The sequence below is a fragment of the Periplaneta americana genome, chromosome 10 (assembly GCF_040183065.1).
Source record: "Periplaneta americana isolate PAMFEO1 chromosome 10, P.americana_PAMFEO1_priV1, whole genome shotgun sequence".
Classification (NCBI taxonomy): Eukaryota; Metazoa; Arthropoda; class Insecta; order Blattodea; family Blattidae; genus Periplaneta; species Periplaneta americana.
The window spans coordinates 175,003,277-175,009,476 of NC_091126.1; the positions used below are offsets into that span (position 1 = coordinate 175,003,277).

At 36.4% G+C, this 6,200-nt stretch overlaps 1 long non-coding RNA gene across 1 annotated transcript; it reads right to left on the reverse strand.

Annotated features, from left to right (window-relative positions):
• Nucleotides 1-404: 404 nt before the first annotated feature.
• On the reverse strand, nucleotides 405-4,825 carry LOC138707352 (uncharacterized). The gene is made up of 3 exons (XR_011334191.1): nucleotides 4,265-4,825; nucleotides 2,618-2,721; nucleotides 405-605 (listed from the first exon to the last, which is right to left on the reverse strand). It is a non-coding gene; the product is annotated as an uncharacterized lncRNA (long non-coding RNA).
• Between the last annotated feature and the right edge of the window lie 1,375 nt (nucleotides 4,826-6,200).

A 6,200-nucleotide genomic window follows, 5' to 3' on the forward strand; every position in this document is an offset into this window, starting at 1 on the left:
TACAATGCTTGAGTTTTGCTTAGCCTCAACTGCATTTGCTAATGTTTCTCGTTATTTGTATTAAAATAATTTTCGCATTCGGAAATTATCCTCTCCCGTCGTGGTAATAAATCACGTTCAAATAAGCCAATCATTCTCATTATGAAAATTTTCAATGCAGAATTATTTAAATTACTAAATATCAAAAAATTAACTTCAATGTAGTTTAATGAGAACTTAAAGACCAACTTGTATTTGTGAACTGCATTGTCCCTGTAAGTGTAAAAAACCTCTTAAATGCCAGTTAAATAAGCTTGGTGAAATTGACCCTTACTGTTTAAACATTTACGGATTCTGGGAAATTTAAAAGCTTTATCTCAATACACAAAAAGTCAAACAAGATTAACAAAGCATGAACCGATTTATTTTCTTAAATGTTACAATGTTTACAAGTCACAGGAAAACATAGCACATTTTTTCTGCAGTTCACACTGAAGAAAACTTCATTTCCTCTTGTTCCAATCTTGGTTCCACATTCCTGTGTTAAAGCACATGGCGATACGAGCTGCCGACTTCCTGATATGCCATCACCTGGATGTCGAGGAACCAGGAACTTCGTACCTTTCCTGAAATATTACCATCAGATTAGATGTTACAGTCTTTGACGTTACAACACTTTTTGACCATAAAGAGAGTCATACGTAGAAAAGTTTTCCCAGTTTTTTCTCTCTCCAAGATTTAAGGCTATATATCAGAACTTTCAGTACATAATTTAGATAAGAGAAAGTGCATTTAATGAACAAAGAAAATTATGTAATTGCATTAGCCATTACAAATGTATTTTCACAAATATCGCCCAACACAACAGCCCTAATCTGAAGAGCACTTTGCCAATGTTATTACAATGATCGACGAAGAAGTTTCACTAAATCAAGTTTAACTGATGCAATAAACAAGGCGGCGGTTTCAGTATCCCGTTTCTCAACTTGCAATGCTTTACATCAGGGATGTCGAACAGCGCTCTCGAGCTGTGAAATGAAGAGCCTTCACTCCTCCCTTACAGTGCAACGGTTGAACACCGGTAGCAGGCAGACCGGGCGAATGATCGTAAACAGAAGCGAAACTACTAATGCGGCGGCTAGTACTTTGATAAATTTTATACAGCTTACTAATTGGTTAGAAGCTCATTTTAGATTTGCACTTTATGAGCTCTGATGAACAAAGAATGTAGGCCTACATGACTACGACGACAATAGCGTTTTATCTACTGGGTCATTCCATGAATGTTTGTTGGGGACCGAGATAAATCAATGTTAATGTTTAAAATATCAATTTAGTGTGTATGTGTTGTAACAGTGCAATTTCAAATTCAGAAACGCGAACTGTTTTGATGTACAAAATTACTCTTAGCGTGGTTTGGAATTTGTTCATAGTTTTTGTTATAGATTTAAAAATATCTTCTCGAGTTCGATTCTTTAGTGAAATTGTATCTACAAGATCTTCATGAACATTGAAATCTGAATCGACACCCGTTATGAATATAGCTAGCTGCGCCGTATCTTTGCGCTAGTGAGCTAGTCGGTAACAATAATTTTTTTCGTTTCCCCCCCCCCACATTCTTGCTATCAGATGTCCCTCCAAGGTCTCCCATTTCTGATATGTTCTCTGCAACAATATTACGAGAAACTTTTAGATTTAAAATCATTAACATATTTCGGACATATCTTTTGCAACAGGTATGAGACAGTCTTTCACAAATTCTCCGTCAGTAAATAGCTTTAAAGCAGTTTCAATAATTTCACAAATTTTGTAGCTAGAACGAACCAAGCTTGTTCTACTAACACCCGATGGTGATGGAAGGTTTCATGAATTCAATCTTCATTTTAATTCCTCTACAGCATTTTCACGAATGGAACCGGATAACTTTTCTGGTCCGTTAGCTTCTGCACGTGTTTGATTAAAATTCCTTTTAATATTATGATGGCTCAGGTATCAAAGTTCCTTTCTACATATTTAGCAATGTGCCTTTCCGTCCTGATAAATATTTATCCACTCACTATTGAATCGTTTCATATCCATACCAGCCGCCAGAGTTTATAAACACACTGCGTACAGAACACTGCTACAGCGAGCTCAGATTGACACTCGTTTCAGCTCAGCTACGGTAGGAAATCTTATTAATCGTTTCACAGTTTGAGAGCGCTGTTCGACATCCCTGCTTTACATAATAGTTCCATAATCATCTCTGCGTAAACGAAACCAACAAGCGACACCCGAGGGCGTAGTTTGCAACGTTGCGGTTTCCATCATATTTACACTAAGGACTGATTAAAAATTTGAACAGGGAGTATTGAAAGTTGAGAAGCAAAGTGAAGTGAACTGATAAAATCACCATACGGTTTCCTGTACAAAAGAAGTGAAGGAATCTTTCAGTTAACACTAATGAGTGCAAATAGCGATATTAGGAAAATTCACATCACTTAAAACAGTATTCATATATTTTAACAAACCTATTGAATATATTTACATCCCACGAACTCCTGTTCACTATCAAATAGTTCCCTCAAAACTAAATTTAAAGAGAAGGACATGAGAACTAACCAAGTCTCATACCAGAATAAATTTGCGGATAAAGTACCTATTAAGCTATCTTGGTGTAGACCGACTTTCATACGAAAGCAATATCCTTTCAGTTAGCTGGTACGTTGTGTGTAGGTGTTCCGCTTCGGACAGGAGCTCCATCTAAAGGAATTTGAAACCAAATATCAGTATATTGCACACAAAGTGAATAACACTGCAACTAATTAAAAATGAGTCAAACAAATCAACAATTTTTTCTTTTGAACATTTTCCTAGCCATAAATATCCAAAAGTAATCGAGTTGCTAGGAATGCGACTAAGATGTAGTTAAAATTAGCACTTAAGACAGCAAAAATAGTAAACTTCAAAACTCTACGAAAAAAAGAAGTCTCATGCTTAGACTGGACGGCAGTTCGGAAGGCGGTCGGCTCCTACATGCGCCGTAGCATTTCTGGTATGTGACGTCACAAGCTTGTACAGTAGAACCAATCAGAATCAGTCTATAACAAGTACTTCCAGAGTTCGTTTGTTCACGTGTTTCAATACATTGAATAAGTAAAACTAACATTTACTGTGTGTGTGTGTGTGTGTGTGTGTGTGTGTGTGTGTGTGTGTGTGTGTGTGTGTAAAATAAATGGAAGAAGAGACTGAAAATACTAGTATTGCAGGCAGGCGCGGAAAATACTGTTTAAGGTGATTAATTTAAAAACGTTGACGAGCAGAACGCTGCCGGCCATCTTGATGCTGGCTGCAACGTTGCCAACGTGCAAGAAATGACTGCAGAAGCATGTGGTGTGGGATTGAGAACCATGCAAAGTATATTGTTAGTGAAGGAAACAGGGTTTGTTTGGCGTCATGCTTACAGTAATCAACGGCTAAATTCATTATTGTTTTTGATAATTTAAATTCTCTCCTGCGCTATTTGTATGCGCGTGAAGTACAATGTGGCAATGCTGTAAGCTGCCTTGCCCTCTCTGTCTCTCGACGCAAACGCTAGCAGACTACCGCCTTCCGAATTGCCGTCGACTAGTAACTACAGATCATTCAAAATGTACTTCGAGCAATGCCAATATCCACTTCCGTGCAATAGACTCAAAAAGTCAATTATGCAACATGAAGTTAAAAAAACAGTTATAGTTATAGAAATTTTTGGAGACAATAAAAGAAAAATTAAGACAGATTTATACCATTCCAGCAAAAATCCGAGTGAAGCAAGCAATAGCGTATCAACAATGTCTAGTAGGCCTAAATAAACGTTGTCCAGAATTTCAACTGTAGTTACCAAGTCATTTTGTTCACTATAAAAACCAAATTTTTGTTTATTTCCTTGATAGAATTACAATTTCCCAGAAGTAGGTTACTAAATCTGAATTTGATTCTATAAAAACAATTTCGCATGACCGAACATCAGCAATGTCATTTCAATGAAATGAATTTAAATGTTACTCTTACAATTTCAAACTGAACCGTTATCAACGTAGTTTTCAAATATGACCTGAAATTAGAACAAAAATTTAGAAAATTTAGTCTTCTAAATCAGACCACAACTATAAGTCAACATATTTCGGCATTTTTTTAGTTTGATATAATATCCTGGAAATATTTTAGTACTTGAAAATGAATTAGACACAGCACAAAATAAAATTACCAATAATGCTAAGCAATATAGTAGATCGTGTAAAAATGGGAATTATCAAACGCTTACTAACGAACTGTCCAGTTGGTGTTTAAACCATTTAATGACTATGATGCATCTGTACACTGATCCACAGCATTCCTCAGCACAACGTATCTACAATCTCCACAAAGCACCTGAAACATATTGAAATAAGGCATAAATTTGCAATAGAAGTTCGCTATGGACAGATCGATCCTGTTTCGCCAAGAAAATGTGCCTCGGAACACGAATTTAGATAGAATTCGTTTTAGGTTTATACGTCTATTAAAAACCACTAAATATCTTGCAGAAATCTCATTTACCGAAATTCGCGCAAAATTATTTACAATGAATTGTGATAGAATTTTTCCCTAGGCAATTTGTGAACGCATTCGCACATATGTCTGAAGTGAAACAAACTCCAAATTTTGTACCATATTTACAGTCTCGGAATAGACAAATTATGTTCAATTACATTCTGAATAATACTTATGAACAGGTTAGTATTACCAGATATTGCTAATTTGGCAGATTTCAGTTCTATAAAATCCTTTCACAAAAAATTACACACCATGACGTAATTCCGGCACATTTCCTTGTTGCCACCCCTTCGACACGTTGAGTCACAGGATCATGAAGGGGAAGTTAATAATGGTCCGCCACTACTGTTCAATAATTTTTTTATAAATTTGGAAGAAATTGGCTTTGGTGGCTCGCGTAGCATCTCCTCACACCTGGACATGTATCTGTGCACGCCTTTCTGACTACCTAAGGTGAATTCTGAACTAAGACTCTTAACAAGGCGCGCACACACGCATCTCTAGATCGGAAGATAACTCCGCTCACCTTTTCGGCAGCCAATCGAGCCGTCGAGATCCACAGCCATCAACAAAATAATCTACAAAATCGTAAACATAATATGCACCTCCATCAAAACATTGTTACTTTATAACCACAAAGTGCACTTGTGCATCAATTCTCAATTACTTCATTAACTTACATTATAAAAATTATTCGTTAATTCTCAATTGCATTATATATTATAGTTCAATTGCATTGTATTTTATTTATGTATCAAATCTATATTTCTTCATTACTTCAACTGAAATGCATTTATTAATCAAATATCTCCATATTAACGTTAAGACTTCATTATATTTACTCATTTACCATTTAATAAAATTGTACTCCATTATGTTTACGAATAGAACTGGCCGTTTCTCTCTAGAATGCAAGGGAACGAATCCATTGCATGCGTCAATTCTGATGTATGGATACCTTCTGTGACTTCATAAAATTGATATTCAAATCTTAGTATCCTCGACATTCCGATTAATTCATGTGAATATTATCCAGGCTATTTGAAAAGAAGAGAATTTTGAGTTCAGAAGGTATCCAGCTACTCTAAGAGAACTAGTTAGGTCAGGGTTGTATGCCACACCCAGCACTCGAAATCGAATGAAGAGTTTCAGCACTTAACCCTACCCTGACGCATGCCGATAGATTCAGTGAAGAGGTCGTATTCGTAGTTTAACAATTAAAGTATTAATCGTGAGTAAGTGTGTTATTTCATTCCAGTTATTTGTGCATTTTACAATGTTCTACCCAATAACACTTTACTGTATGCCAGTGATATTAGGAGATTGATTTTGAAAGACATTAAGCTCATAATTCAGAAAATTTGGAAGAATTATTACAGACCTCTTCACTATACTGCTTTAAGTCCGCCTCTAGCTGAACCACATGGTTGCCAAGTCTCATACAGCCTGTCGATGCACTGCGCTACCAATGCAACCCCGTACATTGGCACGTCTTACAATTAACATCCTGACAAAATAGAGGGTGCCTAACAACCTGACCAACAACGACGCGCGGAAAAGAAAACCACAACACAAATAAAACAATGCAGTACTACGTCCTTAATTATGCAGTGACATCTCTAATCAGGCCAGCCAACTCGACGCTTAAGAACTAAAAACCCTAC